At 39.2% G+C, this 19,103-nt stretch overlaps 1 protein-coding gene across 4 annotated transcripts in view; it reads right to left on the reverse strand.

Annotated features, from left to right (window-relative positions):
* The window catches only part of LOC137184806 (synaptotagmin-2-like), a 63,892-nt gene that overhangs the window by 29,178 nt on the left and 15,611 nt on the right, over positions 1–19,103 (reverse strand). For 3 of the 4 annotated variants that reach the window (XM_067592835.1, XM_067592831.1, XM_067592832.1), the window contains one exon: positions 6,821–6,886. The gene's annotated coding sequence lies outside the window, so the exon portion shown is untranslated. Of the gene's footprint in view, positions 1–1,417; positions 1,575–6,820; positions 6,887–19,103 lie in introns of those variants that run through there. The other variant, XM_067592833.1, reaches the window with a different exon arrangement.

The following is a 19,103-nucleotide window of genomic DNA, read 5'->3' on the forward strand; positions in this document are numbered from 1 at the left end:
CTGAGGTATGGACTTAATGAGCCTGCCTGAATGTTTTAGAGCCTGACAAAAAAGCAACCTTCAGAGCATGCTCAGTACCAAATAGTCCTCTGCACTCTGGTACTGGAGAAGTAAACATGTATGCAAGTATAGCATATACCTAACATATCATATCCCTCACATTCTTCACACTGTTTTGTTTACTACACTTCTGAAACCTGAGTGGTCATGTGACCGCTCCAAATACACGCCATTGACTGTCTTGGATAATTACAACACCAGAGACTCTGGGGAAAGAAAAAACCTGGTTTATATTTCAAGATGTTACTTCAGGACACAGAGCCCTGGTATGACAAAAGAACAAATAATACTCTTTGTGCAATATGTGAAAATTGTACCATATTTGTTTCAAAACCGCACCTTCAAACTGTGAGAAAACCTCAAGCTCTCAGTAACACTTCAGATATTCTAACCTCGTTATTTATAGCTGGCAATTTAGCTGCATGTTGTAATGAATTTGAATCACATTTGATTTAATGAAATATCTGTCATACAAATGACAGGCCTAATGTAGAACTGCAAGAGTCAGCATTAAGCTGTAAGAGGTACAAGAAGCCCAAGATAGGTTTTGTCCTTGGTACTGTCACCTCAATGCTGCCAGAGCTATATGTCCCATGAGAGACAGCAGAAAAAAGAGCATCCTGCAGCACTTTATAAAATCCCCACCCCTCTCTATACTCCTCAGCACAACTGTCAGCCTCTTTTTGTGTCTGACTATTCGGTCTCAAAAGATAAAGAGCACAGTGGCTTGTGCCTGTTTTGCTACATTGCGGCTACAATACAGTAGACCTGAGGTGTTTTAGTATAGTGTGTCATTTTTTGGCTCCACTTGGTTGTTTGTCAGTGTTCAGGGAGGTTGCGAGAGATGCCGGTGTATCTAGAGGGGTAAGCAGAGCATCTGTCAGCAGGGCAGCCTCTTGGACACTCTCCAGGAAAGAGGTACTACACCCACCAGGCAGGCTAAATGAGGCATGATCAATGAGAATAATCTAGATCAAGAGCTACAACAACCCCTTCTAAAAATTCACCAAACAGTCCCTGATGTGGAATCAAAACAGATTGCATGAAGGCAAGGTCCATAGCTCTATCCTGAGGCAGACCAGGACCCAGATGATGCTCAGTATTCCCTTCACAAAGCTTGAATGAATTAGCTTTGAGTAAAGTTTGGACCACACGCACCAGGAAGTAACATGCACACATCACCTGCATTATGGTACAACCAACAAAAAGGAAACAGACAAAGGAAAGTCAGATGCAGCCTGTAAAAATCCCGAACTACAGCAACAACCACCAGCCTTAAATGCCCACAACTCTATTCCAGATTCATTAAAGGAAGTGTTTAAGCAATGCTGAGAAGAGAGTTGAAATACACCCTTACCAGCACTATCGCAATTCCGTAATCCTGTTCTCCACAACAGGCTAACCCATTCACCAAAGAGGCACTTAGGATTAATGTTACAATGCCTTAATAACGTCCCTCGACCGCTCTCCCATCAGCACCAGAAACTGCAGTCCTCCTCGCACTGTTTCCACTGCAGCACTACTTGTTCTCCCATACACACACACGTACACACACACGCTCACTCATTCTATCTGTGACTACCCCCACCTCTGTTTCTCTCAATCCCCTCCTCCTCTCCCTCTCTCTACTCTTTCTATCACTTTCACTGAAAGGATCCCCCCCTCCCCCCCTCCCTCCCCTTTCCCCTCTCCCTTGCCCTCGCTTTCTCTCCATCTTCCATCTCTCCCTCCACTCCAGCGCTCACTACTCAGCCGGCTGATTTGCGATGCTGCTCATAAGGTGCTGTATGCAGCAATCTGCGCCCCCAGTCCAATGCATAAGGGCAATCCAAAAGCATCCATATGCTCCACTGTCCGACCGGCACCCCCACCCTCGTTCAAACAGCGCCGCTTCTCTGGGACTCCGCAGGGCTCAGACATGTTCCAGAGCTTACAAGGCTGCAACTGCATGAAAAAATGAGTGGATGTAAATAAGTAAAAAGAAAACGACATACTGTAGATGAGACCTCTAGATAAACGGACGAAGACAAGAAGAAGACTGTCATTTGCTGTGTGCTTACCGCAGCAGTACTGTAGTCTGCTGCTGAGTCTCTTTCTCTCTTGCCATCTCTATCCATTTATCTGAATTATGTCTTTAGACTTGCACCACTCCCACTGTCATCAAGAAAGATTTTAATCCTACGACAACGGCACAAATACTGGCAGGGTAGATATCACAGTATGGCGCATACAAGTGTATAAATAAATGAGAGTTGTCAGTATGGTATGATTTAAAAACGTTGCTGACATAAAAGAAGTCTTTTTTTCACATTGCTTTATGTAAGCTTCTGAAGCTTAGTAAAGACGGTTTTAAGTACGGTCCTGTGATAAAAAATAAAAAAAAAATACATGGTTCATAGTAGAAATACTTCAACTGCAAAATCGTGAGCAATGCCACCCAGACCCTTTAGCTCAAACTGCTCTTTTCCCCTTACAGTTTGGATATTACTGTGTAAATCTGCTTGTTTAATGACAAGATGTGACGCACTCTTTCGCTTAACACCAACGCTGAACCAGACAGTTTGGAGCCCTTCGGGTATTACTGCGTGTCACTGAGAATTATCATCGTCCCCTAAGTGAATCACCCTCCTTATTGGCCAGCAATGAGCACTTGAACCAGAAATCAATAAAGTCTCAATCAGTAAAAATGGAAGGGAGAGAGGGAGACATAGAGAAAGTGAGATGGCTTTTTGTAATTTCAAAACATACAAGAGTAGAGAGAGGAATGTAATTTGTTCGCTGTCTGTGGCAATACCATTCCTCAGTGCTGGTTCCAGGCAGTAATGTGTGGTTGCTGGTTTTGAATTAGAAGTGATCTGGTAATTACAGGGAAGAAGCTGTCTCAGTAATGCTCAAGAAAAATGGCACAAGCAAAGCACACCTCTTTATATCTTCACCTAGCATTTGCTAGGTTACGTAAGTGTACAAACTTTAATGAATTAGGCTGGTGTTGTTCAACATTTTTCTTACTGTCAACAAATGCTATGAAAATTAAAAATGCCTTAGTCCGTCTCTCTGACCGTCTGACTTTCCTACCCTGTCTGTGGCACTCAGCCTCAAACCCATTTGTTCTATTGAAGATATTGTATATAGTTTGATTTTTTTTTAAAGTGCAGTCATTTCCCAAAAGAGCTGGAGGCTGTGGTTTTTTTGCAAACGTTACTGAGTAAATGCTGCATTTGTTGGGGACTATTTTCAGCTGCGAACTGATACACATTTGGTTTGTAGGAAGTATTTAAAGGTCCAGTGGGTAGAATTTAGTGGCATCTAGCATAACAGACTTGGCAGAAATGTAATATAATATTCATAAGTATGTTTTAATTAGTGTATAATCCCATGAAAGTAAAAATCATGTTTTCGTTATCTTACAATAAGTCCTTTATATCTACATAGGGAGCGGGTGCCCTTCCACGGAGGCAGCCATGTTGCACCGCCATGTTTCTACAGTAGCCCAGAACGGACAAACCGAACACTGGCTCTAGAGAGGGCCTTCCTTGTTTTTCGCGACTGCCGTGGCCACCATAGGTCCTCCTACACGCTTGGAAGGGGAGGAATCTGCAACCTCACAGCTAGATGCCACTAAATTCTACACACTGGACCTTTAAATGAAACAGGACAGTGTATGTCGGACTGACTCAAACTGACAGTGCCCACATTTGGCATAAGGAAGGAACATGTCACCCAGTGCAACGGTGTGGCTTACTGAAGTGTTTTTAATAGTTTCTGGACAATGAAGGAGCTCTTGGCACAAAGGAATGAGCTAAATCAGTTGTTAGTACAATCAATGCATGGGTGGTTTTGGTCTTTTCATAGGATTTGTTAAAAATAGAAATGTAATTTAAGAGACAGGTGCACAACTAAACCTGGAAGGTGGCTGCTTCAGCTTTTCCCTGCAGCTCTCCGCCTCCATATTGTTTTGTGTAGGGTGAAAATAAAATGGCAGCCATCCACACTTTCTATTCTCTCCTCATCAACAATGTGCCATGACATTTAAGGCTTTGCCATTGAATCTATGAAAGCTAGTCAACCCTGTATCCATTTGTGCCCTATTTTCCACATTGTAAGAGATATCTTACACTCCAGTGCCTTGAAACCCGTACAGGCAGGTCTGATTCAGTGTCTGAGTGGGATCAGGATATTGATCCAACCAAGATTCATGGCATGCTGGGTAAACCCAGGGTGAGCAACGCTGGCACCTGTGCCAAGAGATGTGAAAAACAGAAGGATAGTGATGTGTAGTGACTGATGACAACAATGAATGCTCTCACCATAGTTGTATACTGCTGACTATTGCTGCTACAGAAAATACACTAATGATGTAGTAATTATGAGCATGATGTCATTGAAGAAGTGAGAAAAAAATTCACAGACATTACAGACATTACTTTGAACTAAACAGGCCAAGTCTCCAGAGAGATTCAGTGCAACTTAGAATACATATTTAATAAGGCATACGCGTCATGGAGACTAACTGCATGGAGCTAACAGCAATGTTTTAAAGCTGTTCAGTCAATGAGTGTGGGAGGCCACTGGAATGCATTGTCCTCCCAAGCCTTTTCTACAAAATCACATGTAATGCCATGTGTTTTTCTGATGATTAAAGTCACATGGCTGTGTTTTAACAAGGTGACTGTACTTTCAGAGACAGCAGAGATCTTCAACAGAACCTTAACAGGAAAAGAGGAAAGTAGGAACGATGACAAAGAAGAAAGACTGTGGTGTTTTTTATCTATGCAAGTGACACAAAAACAAAACGTACATTTGCATAAAAAAGATATGGTGAATACAGCACACATGCACAGGCATATGACAGCATCTAGTGTTTCTTTTTATCAAGTGAAGTCTCAAAATTTATGTCCGTTGTGGCTGTAAACATGAAGCAGTGAAGCATTGTTGCCGCTCCCCCAATCTCTACATCTATTTAGTGAAAGCTGTCCTTATGTATGTGTGGTAAACATACAATTCTGAGGCTGACAGTCAGGGATTAGATCCGTGCTGTGGTGCTGCTGATGTGAGGAGGCGTAAGAATGCAATACTTTGCAATTCATTGTGTTAGCCCATTATAGATCTGGCAGAGTGAGAGGGAAACCTCTCTGCTCGAGTCATGTTTCCATATTGTGTCTTCACACTGCTGTTCAGAAGGTGCTAAAATATGTGTTACTGCAAGTGAGCTTAGCACATATTGAGGGAGTACTGCAGATGGAAAAGCCAATTTAGGGAAAAATTGGTACATTTTATTCTACATCAACATATGAAGTAGTTTCGAGGGAGTCCATCTTCTTAAGTGCAATATTACTTTTTCCAATATCGTGTGCAATATTACTTTATATTACTTTTTCAATATCATTGCCAATATTAACTTTCAATATGCAAAATATATAATATTACTTTCCTATTTTAGTTTACTTCTTTGACTAAATTTATCTTACTCTATATTACTTTTATTGTCATTCTATTATATCTGTTATTCATTTTTTGTATTCTATTCTGGTGTTAGCATTTACTCCTTATAAAAAAGAGAAAAAGTCCTAATACAGAAGTCTTTGTGTTTGAATTCTCATTCATCATGTAAAGTATCATCCTGATGGGAGAGAAGGACTCTTTTTTAGTCTTATTTTCCTGTGTGCATCACCCAAATCCAGAGAAAATACATCTTTATATAAAAAAAATGTATGAAGTATCTCTATACAATAATAAAAGCTCAAACAACTAATTGTGCACCAGCAGGTATGAATTCTCATTCAGTAGATGTTGAACTGATCAATGTTAATAACGATGAGGCGGTGTGGGCTGAATAATGGCAGATGGTTGTAGTAACAGAGCCGGTGTAAAAGCAGCAGCCAGTAACTGTCCTTCCAGGCGTGGCTTTTGTCCGTTGGGGTTTATTAGCTTGCTGTAGCCCCTGAGGCACTAGAGCTTCCATCACTCATGGAAATGACTCTGATTAATCAGCTGAGTGCTGGAGTGTGCAGGGTATGCTGGAGACTGGCGCACAAAGAGCCGGTCCTACAGTAAATCATGCTTGTTCACAGTGGGCTGCACCTTCATCCTCACCACGCCTCTCCTGCTCGCTACACACTGCAGTGGGCTCCCTCCTCCCTGGCACATACAAAGCTTTCCTAAGCACAGATGGGAGAGTGGGGAAAACCCAACGTTTCATGCTGACATCTAGTGGAGTCCAAAACATGTGATTACGCAAGGCTCATATCTATTAAAATATATGGTAATGATTTCATTTTTGGATTCCATGCGTAGCACAAAAATATTCTGCTGACATAATTTGCTATGAAGTATAAATAACCACACCATCAATGATAATCAACAAAATCTTCTCATTCAGGACAATTAATGCTTCACCCCACAGCTTATCAGAGTGTTATATTACTGGACGGTTTCAGAAAGCATGCAGCCGTAGACAGCGTGCCATCTGGGCCATGCCTTCGGTTGACAGTAAAGGCACAGAGGCAAGCTGGATTTCTGGAATGACGAAGAATGGATGGTATTTCTAAGAGGGGAGCTGCAGAGGATGGAGGCATGTAACAATGTGCAGTGATCTGTCTCCTTTTAAAGAGGACGGTCACAGCAATGACACTGGACCTTCTGATGAAGTGGAGAATCTCCTCCTCCCCCTTCTCTCACAACCTTTATGTTCACATACTGCACAGTACTGGCTCGTAGCCTCGACTCATGCACACAGTATCTTTTCTGGTAGGATACTTACAGCCGATTCTCAGATCTTGAAAGTGTCTGGAGGTAATCACAGTGAGAATGCTGTCAGTCAGAAATCCTGAAATAGAAAGAAAGGCATATCATCTTTATTGCATTTATTTGAAGCTAGCTATGATTTAATTTAAATTCCTAAAAGAAATTTGGCAAAATAGTGTCAAATAGTGTTGATTTAAGGATCCATTTAAAGGCAGGTAAACTGGTATATCTTTGACATTAACTTGCACTCCATAAAGAAATCTGTGTGATTAGCATATCTCAATTAAAATGATCAAATAAGGATTAAACAAACTTTCAATTTGCACACTGCAGAACCTTGTTACAGCAAAAATCATTTTGCGCCAGGGGAAGAATATTGATAGCTGTCTCCCTCCCACATAAACAAGCGGATATATGCCTGAGGCAAACTATTTTGATTCACAAAGCTGCGGGACAAATGAATTATTCCTGACAGCTATCCGTTGCACACTACAGCTCACCAGTTATTGAATTAATTCATTGTTGTTACCCTAGTACCACCCTAATGACTGTCTTTTTGAAAAATGTGTTTGACCGTGATATACCCTTTCCTGACAGCTTTCTAAACTGCCACACAGAATTTAAACAGAGCATTCAGTTCACAAGCGTCATTTTGTACATTTCTATCACCTAAATATCAACACCATTTATATATATTTTAGCATATCGAGGCATCACAGGCAGGTATTGACAAATGAACACCACCACACTAATGGCTGAGTAAGACAAATACTACAATCTAATCCAAGCAACACATCTTCCATAGTTTAAAACATTTTAGCAGAATAAAATCACCTTTGGTAAAAAACTCAAATATTAAAGGAGGAGTTTAAAATTTTGGGAAATACGCGTATTCGCTTTTTTGCCAAGAGTTAGATGACAAAAACAATACCGCTCTGGTAGCTGTCCATTAAATATGAAGCTACAGTCAGCAGACAGTTAGCCTAGCTTAGCATATACACTGGAAACAGGGCAAAACAGCTAGGTTTGCTCCCCCCAAAGGTTAAAAAACCCCACCTATCAGCACCTCTGTACTGTAAAGACACCAAGTTGTGGCTTTACAGGAGGTTATGCACTGCACTATACTCTAAGTCACTGTCTTAGCAGCATACAATTGCCACTATCTGCTGTGTCCTTTAATATGCTTGCTAATCACAATTTGCTGATGAGAGTAGTGAAGAACTTTTACAATAAGTCAAATTCCATCCATGTCCTTCTGTAGACCTTTGAGGATATTCTATTTGTGGCCCAATTTCTTTTTCCTATTTTGGCAAAACAATCAATTTCATGACTCACTGGACTTAATTGCTTTATTGTAATTGTATCATGAAAGACATCCACAGGGAGAGATAACTAACTTCAATTTGTGCACTTCAGTGAAGGAAAACAGTTTGCACAGTTTAAATCAAACAGCTTCTCTTCTGTGAATTATATGTCTTATATATGGATTTGGGTCTTCTAAACATACTCATACAGGCAAGGCAAGGCAAAGCAATTTTATTTATATAGCACATTTCAGTACATGTAAACTCGACGTGAATTTAAAGTGCATATAGCAACTAATGACATGTAATTATAATAAATAAAACACAAGAGCATACAACACTGACAAACACCCACCCTCCAAAACACACCACACAATCATCCCAAAGACACACACACACACACACACACACACACACACACACACACACACACACACAATAAATAATCATAAGCCTTAGAAAACAACATTTACTTCTGAATGCGGACATAGAAAGAGCTCGGGTCATTAGGCAATTTGTTCCAGAGAGATATCAGCTAGAAGTGCCTTCACCAGATCTGGATTTTATTCTAGGTAGGTCAATAAAGCACCACCTTTGCTTCAAACAGTGTAAATAATACATAGGTATAAGTTGATTATTTAATGTACTGGGAGCCAGTGAAGTGGAGTAATGTTTTTTTTTGTGTGTATGTGTGATGACTTTGGCTGCTGCATTCTGAATGAGCTGAAGCCTCCCTATGGTTTGTTTAGGTAATCCACCTAAGAGAGGTGTTACAGTAATCTAACCTGGTTGAGATGAAGGTATGAATCAGCTTCTCAGAGTGAGATTAAGATATAAACCCTTTCAGATATGTTTTTCAAAAGATAAAACGTTGTCCCTGTTAAGCTACTGATTTCAAAGTGTGACGTTCAAATATGATAAAATATGCATTTTGTTACTTTACTTGGATGTTTGAGCTCAACAGTACAGAAAACTGTATGTGCAGAAACTGACAGTAGAAAACTGTATCATCACATTTATGTGCTGAAGAGGGAAAATCTCTCTGTGCTCCCCTGAGTAATGAGAGTTTAAGAGGTCTACCTATGAGCATGATTTGTGACATTACAACTAGTTTAGAGCCAATTGTGGTCCAGTATGCAATTTACATAAGTATGATGTGGAAACTTGAAGCCTGCAGTGCATGTGCGTGAATGGATTTACAGTGAAGTAGGAGACAGCAATCTTTCATAGATTCTGGATTTTTTAATGAGGTAATTTTTAGGTAGTTATCTGAATGTTTTTGTGGAAAAACCATAACAGACACTAATTACTAATCCAAGTCAAGTATTTTTATAAGTCTTAGAATATCCCAGCAGGGGATCTATAAGATCAGAGTAACTAATAATAGCTCAGAGGCTCAATGTGTTCCTGAGGCAGTGATTTTAGATGTGAATAAATTTCCTGTCTGTTTTTTCAACCCACTACTTTCTACTAATTTCTTGACATCCAGTAATTTGTATCATTGATACAGTTTACAAGTTTGCTTACCGGACTAAAATCATCAGGAGACAGAGAAATGTAAAGCTCTGTGTCATCCACATACAGTATGTATAATAGGATACACTACTGTAGGTTTCTTTATAATGGTGCCAAGTTGGAGCATGTACAAATTAAAAAAAACAAAGGTCCATGAATTGACCCTTGAGGAACCCCTACATTTTTTTTTTAGTTTCAGCTGATTTAAATTTAAGATTTAAAGCTAGGAGGGAAATATAGAAAGCCCCATCAAGTTAGTTAAGAACAGGATCTATTCAGGTTGGTTTCTGGTCGATCAGAACTGGTTTGTACGACATGTTGTCTGAATACATCCGTGTTTACTAAGGCTGTAGTCAACAAAAGAAAATATTGGTCAACTGAAATCATACATAATCTTCAACTAATTGATCAGTCACGGGGGGAGGGAATAAAAAATTGTTGAGGGAACTCAGCAGCCACACGTTTCTCTGTTCTCTATTTCTCTGTTTAGCGTTATCAGGTTAGGCTAAAGCCATTGTTGCTGACTTTGAAGCTAACCCCCTTTACTTTTCTAGCACTTGGGGAAATAACAGACTTACTGCTAACCTTTTCCTCTGCCATCACTTCTCTGCCGCTCGTTCTTTCCCAACAGGTAATATTGTTTAAATGCAAGGACAATGAATATTTTTAGACATTCTCTCCTGGAAGGCATTTATAGTGTTGCACTCAGTTGTTGACATTAAAAGTGTCTGGAATGTGAGAAGAGATCTAGAGAGATGAGTTAAAACCCTGATGACTTTCTTGCCTCTGCACAGCTGGCCAATCATGGCATGAAGTAGGTGTGAATGTCAAATTGTCCGTTTGGGACAACGGCCCTTCACAGCTTCACCTAATCTGACCTCGGAAAGGTGTGGGGGGAGCAATTTCCGAAGCAATTCGACCATCCGACAAGCACTTTTGATGGAGTATACCTGCTAAAATAGATACAATTTTTAATCATTGTAAATTTTAAGGTCATTGGTCACTCTGATATGGGCTGTTTCAGTGCTGTGCTTAGATATTAAACCTAACTGGAGCACATCATAAACACTGCGGGTGGAAAAGTAATTACCCAATTGTTTATATACAACTTTTTCCAGTATTTTGCTAAGGATGGGGAAGTTTGAGATTGGTCTGTAGTTCCTAATTATAAAAGGATTTAGGTTATTGTTGATAATCTTCAGTATATCATGAGAGAAACACAGAAAGAAAGACTTTAACAGTGTAGCGAGGAGGCAGTCAAGTGAGCAGGCGGAAAAAAAAAGCTGCTTGATAACTTCATTGAAATCAGTTAATGGGAGAAATATTATACAATGATCTATTTATAGTGCATGGTGTGAAGGAGAAGACCAGCCGGAGGCATTGTTGTTCGATATTGCAATACTATCTCTAATAGTAGACACTTTCTTATGAAATAAATGAGCAAGTTATAGCTCATTTCCCCATTGAAAGAGCTATTTAAGTAAGTAACACCCTTGAGATAAATCTGTCATACGATCCTGCTGATGCTATTAAATTTATGCTGAGAGGAACTGTTTTCTATACCTTGTGCTGGTAACCTTTTTTAATCTAGCAGACCCAACTCAAAGTATTTCTAAATAAGAGGGCTGATGCAGCACAATGGAGAATAATTTTATGGTAAAGGGAGGGATATAGACTCTGGACTCTTTGCGTTCCTACACAGTGAAATACCTCTAGTGCTCCTGGAAACACTATGAAACTGTCAAAGTGAGTTGTTTGCAGCTAGCTGAGGGACAGCCGTGACAGGGAAGAGAAAAGCAGTGCTTCAACACTGCTTCACAGTGCAGCACTCTGAGAACACGAGTGGCATTTTCTTCATGTCATATAGAAAGGTCAAGTGACAAGGACTGAATTCAGAATCAAAAAACGAAAATATTCAGTTAAATGTGATTTGAAACCTTAATGTAAAGATGTCTGCCCTGTCATATGCTTATATATTAATACTAACAATCATATCATAATCATAATAACTGTAATTTATAACTTCATACACAAAATGCAGATCATATTGCTTTACAAAACGAAAAACACATAGTCACCATAATCTCACAACATGAGGACAAATATAAGGTTAAAAAAAAAAAAAAAAGATTCTTGAAAGATCATAAATTGGCTAGCTGACAGGGGCGACAGGCTCTGACGTGCAGATTCTCAGATACAATCACGTTAAAGGGAATTGCCTCTCGGTGAACATAATTGGATCTTTCCCCTACCTATTTATGTCCCTGAGGGACCAAACTATGTGGAGGAAAAACGAAAGGGAATTTAATGAAGACTCTGTTCTTTGATTTCCATTACTGGTCCATGTCAGTGAACCATGTAGGCAGTGGATTCATATCAAAATGAACATCGATATGCCAAATCACTGAAAGTCAGAACGAAGGTGTCACCAGATGTGAAAGAAGTCCTACAGTTCTGAAATATTTCTTTACTTTGTGAACTATAGGTCTAAATAAGTACAATTGTACTAATAATCTACAACGACATAACTCTTTAAACACTGCACTAATTCATTAGCATTATCAGCCTGAACCTTGCATGGGTTATGAAAAGACCTTTCTTGGGCGATACAGTGAAATAATATCATGTTGTGATATGAGACTATGGACATTTTTGGCATATTTTGCACAAAATCATTTTGGCTCTCAACTTATCATAATATTGTGACATACAGTAGTTTAGATGTTGTCTTTAGGTTGTCTTAAATGCTGCATTACAGTATATATAGTTATGACCAAAATATAATCACAAATCTAATCAAAGTATGAACATTTCTGTCAAAATCTTTTTCATTCTGTCAGCATCCCTCAGTCCAAGCAGTTGACACATTTTTTTGAGTTTTTGGGTGAAAATCATTCCTGAAGCACAGCACTAGCTGTCTGTGCTGTTTTATTGACTCTATCCACGACTGTGAGCTTTCTTCTAATATTCCAAACTGCTAAAATCACACTGCTGTCCAAGAGAAAGGACATTCTCTGATTTATGTTGCCTCTTATTCCCCATTTGGTCTCTGTTTGATGAAGAGGACCATGTAGCCCAAACAACTGGAAAAGTCACTCAGCACCAAACTGCAGAGCCTTTCCATTCTTTAACAAGATTACTGTGCAGCTTCTCAGACAGCACTTGAATTGCTGAGCCCCTGAGGATCCCATGTTTTCTTTTTCTCTCTCTCTCAGTCTCTCGTTCTCTCTGTCTGTGTCTGTCTCCAAGACACGTGGCTCTCCATGACTGTTGCTCCGACTCAGCCAAGGGAGGGGCGGATTCATGTGGGGCAAAGGAAGCCTACAGGAGACTTTTGGGGGCTCTCAGCTGCCCTGCGCTCTCTGGAGCGTAGCGTATGAACACTGGAAGAAGTGCATGTGTGAGCGAAGAGCTTTCCACGCAGGAGGGATCTGGCCCAAATTTAATCTCTCTATTGTGAGGATGGAGGGTTAGAGAAAAAAAGGGCCGCGCCTGCTGAAATCCCACTGGCAGTGCTGCAATGCAGGGGTTTAACATAGAGCCAGAAGGCAGGCGAACACATTAAAGAACTGGTCCTCTGATAACACAAACACAAATACACACATTTTCACACAAACACGAGTACATACAGATGGACGAATGGATGCACACACGTACACCCACGAAAGCCCATTTGATCTGAGATAGCTGCATAAAGAGTGTTGGACAGGCAGGACAGATTGATTTCAGGATCACAAAATGCTGTGAAGCCTACACTGAGGTTTATAAAGCAGATCTTCTTTAAGCAGGGTCATGTGTAATATCTTAGTGCTCAGGTAGGTCAGTGATTTACAGCACTGTCATGAACGGTCAATCCAACTCAGATACCAAAAGAATGAAAAGGTAAATAAGGACAAGAAAGAGTAAAATATTAATTTAAATGCACATTATGTAATTTCTGCTGCTAGGGGTCTCTCAATAACAAAAGATGGAGTTTGATGATGTTGTGAAGTAGCATGGGATCGTGGGTTTTGTTGTCTTCATCAGTGAAGCTTCTACCGGTTCCTTCAGTATTCATTGTTCAGTAGGTTTTTACCATGATTCGAATTATCTGCTGAAGTCTCCTCCTCTCCAAAACAAACGGACCCGGTAATTAAACCCGGTAAAAATACAGAATAAAGCAGTTTCACGTTTAAAATCAGTGTTTCTCCCACATTATTCAGCAGACACAGGACGTCCAGAGGGGCTACGAGCTGAGCTGCCACTAACGTTTGCTCAGTTTCTCTGATAACTTAAGATCCAGATGTCCAATGACTAAAATCTTCCATCTTAAAATATATAGTTAAAAACGACCGAGATCTAAAAAGCGTACTGCAAAAATGTGGCTTAAAATTGGATAAAAAGTGAATTTATGACAGCTTCTGGCAACAACCCAACGTCAACGCCACTGACAGGCAACCAAATGAAATGGACCATTACCTTGATTAAAATTACAGATTTCTCTGGGTTTGAAAACTCTTGGAAACATTCAGGATAAGTACTCAACTCAAGAAAATCTATAACATAGGTCTAGTCGTTTTCAGACATTTTAATATGGAAAAGTTGCACATTATACCTTTAAGAACCTATGAGGACCTGAATTGAAAACCTCCACGTCATAACTGGAAACAGAATTGGTCAATTTGCATATCCTGAGAGGTTGATGCAAAAGTTTTTTGTAGGCCTGCAACTAATGAATATTTTCATTATTGGTTAATATGTTGATTATTTTCTTGATTAATCGCTTTATCTATAAAAGTCAGGAAATTGTGAAATGCTTAAAAACAGTCAAAACCCAAAGATATTCAGTTTACTATAATATATGATAAAGAAAAGCATCAAATCATCACAGAAAAAGAGGAGCTAAAATCAGATCATTTTTAGAAGTTTTGCTTAAAAAAATGACAAAAACGATAATTTGATTATTAATATAGTTGCCTATTAATTGTCTGTTGATTAACTAATCGATCAATCAAGCAATCGGTGAAAAGTTTTTTGTGTTGAAGGTTTTCATTTATGATCACACCGCACCATTTGTCTGAATATGAATCGAGGTGGCGGCTGCTGTGGGCTTTATTGTTAGTCCATACAGTGTGAGAGGTGAAGAACATGATGGGTGGTTGCCAACATGACAGATTGCTGACTGTGTGAGTCTTTTACAGTCAGCAGAAACAAGCGATTGATGGCACTTTGGCTCCTTTATGCTCTGATACAGCCAGTACAGAGACAAGAGAGAGAAACAGTGTTGTCCATCAAACATGCCCTATCTTTAAAACAGCACTCGACCTATTCAGCATTGCTCTTCTATGACATTGTCGGACTCACAATGAACAGTTTTTTTCCTCTTTTTACAAGGATCAAAATCAATGCAGCAGAACCAGAAATATTGTCCTTGTCGAAAGCTGGTGCAGTTCGGTCGGAGATTCAAAGCTGTAGTGGCTAATGTAGCCTCGAGATGCTAAGAGCGAGCTACAGAGGTTTGGTCATTGTCAAACTTGTAGTGTTCAGCCCCGACCGACATTGACTCAAGTGACATCACATATGCACGAGTACTCCCCAACACTTGTACACAGACTTTGATGTGTGAAAAAGTTTACCTTTAAGTATTTCATTTACTGCACATTAAATAATATTCTGTGAACGAATAAGAAACTACCATTACTGTTAATGTACAGGATTTATTAATTTCTCATGGCTGACATTGTTGATACTTATTTATGACAGTTCATAAAAAATGGCTCTCTTGAAAAGAATCACTTAGCCTTGGGCAAAGCCTCTGCTCTCCACGCTGTGCCCGCTGCTGGTTTATCTGTAAGCCCACCAAGATCAAGCTGTCATTATGTTGACCTGCAAAGTATTTGAGTGATTGAAAATGGCTCCCATGACAAAGAAATATGATCCAACACCGTTTGGCAGACATCTAGCCCCGATGATTTGGGATTAGCCTGCATTAAGCCTAGCAGCGATCTTATTCAATTTAGAAGCTCAGGTTAGAAAACAACTATGTTGGGCCACAGATCTATCTCAGCTAAACTTAAAATGGCTGCATCAAATCAATCTCAATGTCCATCCTGGCAGCAGTTAAAAAGTAATTGCTCCATCAGCTGCATGACACAGCATAAACACCAACAAGAAAGATTTTGTTTTTTGCGCCATTTTTTTTATTCTCCTGTCTTCACATCTTTTTAGGAAAACGATGATCTTACTTCACTTATTTGAACCAAGTGCTATTTTTCACAAAGCTGCTGTCCATAAATCCTGGTGGAGAGCGCCTACTTTCCTCCGGCTACTTGCTTCACTGGGAGACAAGACCTGTGTTTATGTGCAGAAATAAGGCAATTCATCATCCAGTCCCAGCGAAATGGTCAACAACGGGGACCAAACAGCACACAATTTCAGAATAATTGTTTCCCTCCTTGCCTGCCCGGTGAATGAAACATAACACTGCAAACAATACTAGACAGAAAGAGAGATTAAATACATGAGGAAATAATGAAATGCATCAATTTACTTTCTGCCCCTCAGCATTAATGCTGCACGGATGTAAAAGATATGACAAATCTAATTGTTTGAGTTTACAGTTTATTATCTTGATGGAAATAATTGATCGGCTATCAAGGAAGAAGACAATCTGAGTGAGCAAAGACAAATGGAAAGGAAAGAAACACTCAAAAGCCTTCAGACCTCACTGTCTCCGAATTACATGCTTTCTGAGAGCAGTGTGACGCTAGAAAAACAACAAACTCCCCAGGGGACCAACAAACTCTTATAAATGTCAAATAGGTTTTAGTAATGTACTCTTCGAGCAGCTATTTCTTTTAGACAGGGCCGACCTCTCAACATAATAAACCATATTACCTACCAAGGTCTATCTATAGCTGGAGGACAGAGATTTAAGAAGACCCAGCTCAGGTTTCATCTTCCTGTCCACATACAATTAAATGTGTGTCACATTTCTGTTCTAAACCAGCAGTAGATGCATATTCTTATTATACATCATTTGTGTTATAGTGACACTGATTTGGAAGCCTGTCTTCGAGTGAATTTGTTATGAAACTATAGAGGTGACAAACTTGTCAGAGGAGGATGGGTGTTATTTTTTGCTCCTTGTAATGCGGTCAAAGGTATTGTAGGACAAACGATAGACAAGCCGCCAGTGGCAAACAGAGTGGCTGCTCAAGGGGATCATTCACCTTCACGACGTCAGTGAACTCCATCACTAAGGCAGGCCAAAATCTTGGAAACCACTGTGCCATTAGTCAAACACAGATTGAGTGTGACAGCTAACCTCTCATGATGATCTACTTGCAGCACATAAAAAAACGGACTCTTGTTGCTGCATAATCACGCTGTTGTACTGAAATTAGTCTCACTGCAGATGGCACAAAGCAGTGACAAATATATTTTTTATAGACAGACCACTTTAACCATCTAATGAACCGAGTAAACAAAAAAAAAAAATATCTGTCAAATATTTTTTTAAAAATGAAAAACAAATATCTGTCCTCTGTGACTGGTAGATACAGTCATTAAGGAATAGCTCTTTATACAACTGAGCCAAAACATGCTGAAATTGATTACAAATACATTGGCTTTAATTGGCTTACTGCCAGGTTGTTGCTTCCCATCGTGATGATCTCTCATTTAAAGTCTTTAATGTACATGTCTTCAGTCTAGAGGTCCTTCGTGAGAGAAGAATCACTGCAGTTTAAACAGTTCAATACATCCTTGCCCTTTTCTGACGATTTATCCAGCTGTGTATAAAAGAGTTGTCTTACTTACTTTTTAAAATGAATAGCATTACATTTCAGCACACCTCTCGTGTGTTCAAAAACTCACTGTCTCTAGTTGAGTGATGGAAAGATTTGACCTTAGAACATTGCGATATTTAACTGAGATCATCTGTAAAGTAGACGGAGAGTCTTTTTCAATTAAGCACTCATTAAAACCTAAATTAGGTAACGACCTTTGAAACACACCAGCACAGGGAAGAGGAGAGAAAGGTAGACGTGCATTTAAGCACATCCATCCCTGATTGAAATGAGAAGTCTCGATGTTATGTTTCAAGGGTCTCTTCAGTTACATTCTATTATAAATTGCCCACAAATGACAAGCAAGTCTTAATTACATCAATATCATCTTGTCATTAGCATCAGTACTTTCTTAGATGAAATTCTGAGTTGTCATCAACTGTGTGCTGAAAAATATCTACAAAGTATTTGCATTTTTATATGTGCATGCTGGCGCTGAGATTGCATGAATGTCTAATAGTTTAACTACAAAATGAACAAGAAGCTGAAATATGTCCTTCAGTTTAATTATTCTGAAAATATCATAAGTAATCAACTGCACAGGAGAATTTTTTTTATGATTAGCTAGAATTAATGTATTCAATTATGAATTAATTGATATTTCTGAACAAATGTATGAAAAAAACATGTAGCCGCAACAGAATATTTGACTTTCATGAACATAGACACAATCAGAAAGGCAAGAAAATGCACATTAGGAAATGCTCCTGCAGCCAGACAGTAGTGTATTATCACCTGCCCTCACGTAGCCTTGTAATCTGAGAGTGGCATCAACAATCAATGGAAGGAGGGAAAGAGAAGACAAGACCAATCAATGCCTGTTAGAAACACTACGGTAATTGTGCACTTATCAGTTTGGAACAGCTAACTGCTATGAACTTTAAGGAGCATGAATTGGGTGACCATTTCTAAAATAACACTTAAGTTAATTTTCAAAATAGCCAAAGCTTTTCATACAATGTTTGTGCAATCACACAATTTTGTCTCTTTTGTTCATTGTTTTGTATTCTCTTGGTAAAAAACAAAACAAACTCTAATCTAATTTATTCTGGGGCTGAAAGTGAGATTTGATTATTGTGATCAACAGCTGTTTCATAAAAACTAATTTCCTCATTTCCAAATGCCATTTTCTTTTCCTCATTGTGAACAAGGTGTAGCGTACAGTGTAACATGAGCAGCTAACAGAATAAGACAATTAAAAGATCATTATTGCAAGGGTCAACTGAATCAATACCAAGAAAAATCTATAAATAGACATATGACCTCTTAACAAGTCTTTGACTGTACCTACACATATGTAAGCCTGCTGAGCAAGGTTATCATAGAGGCTTGTTAACATGTCAAAATGTAAATTAATTATAACACTGCAAGGTTTATTAGGTGCATTGAATATGTGAAGATCCAAACTGACACTTTTTTTCCCAAGACAACAATGTCAAGATATTCAGTAGTTTACTCTATAGTGCTATAGTGAGCACTAAAATTAAGGTTTTGCAGTTTACAAATGCAATTAGTCTATTTAGTGCCTAAAAAGAGGCCACAAATACTATATTCCTATAAGCGGCCACGGTCATAATAGCAGCTCTGTGAGGCAGTATCTAGTCACGGCATTTTTTCTGAGCTAACATGCTCACAATAACAGTTCTAACAT

The sequence above is a fragment of the Thunnus thynnus genome, chromosome 6 (assembly GCF_963924715.1).
Source record: "Thunnus thynnus chromosome 6, fThuThy2.1, whole genome shotgun sequence".
NCBI classification, from domain to species: domain Eukaryota; kingdom Metazoa; phylum Chordata; class Actinopteri; order Scombriformes; family Scombridae; genus Thunnus; species Thunnus thynnus.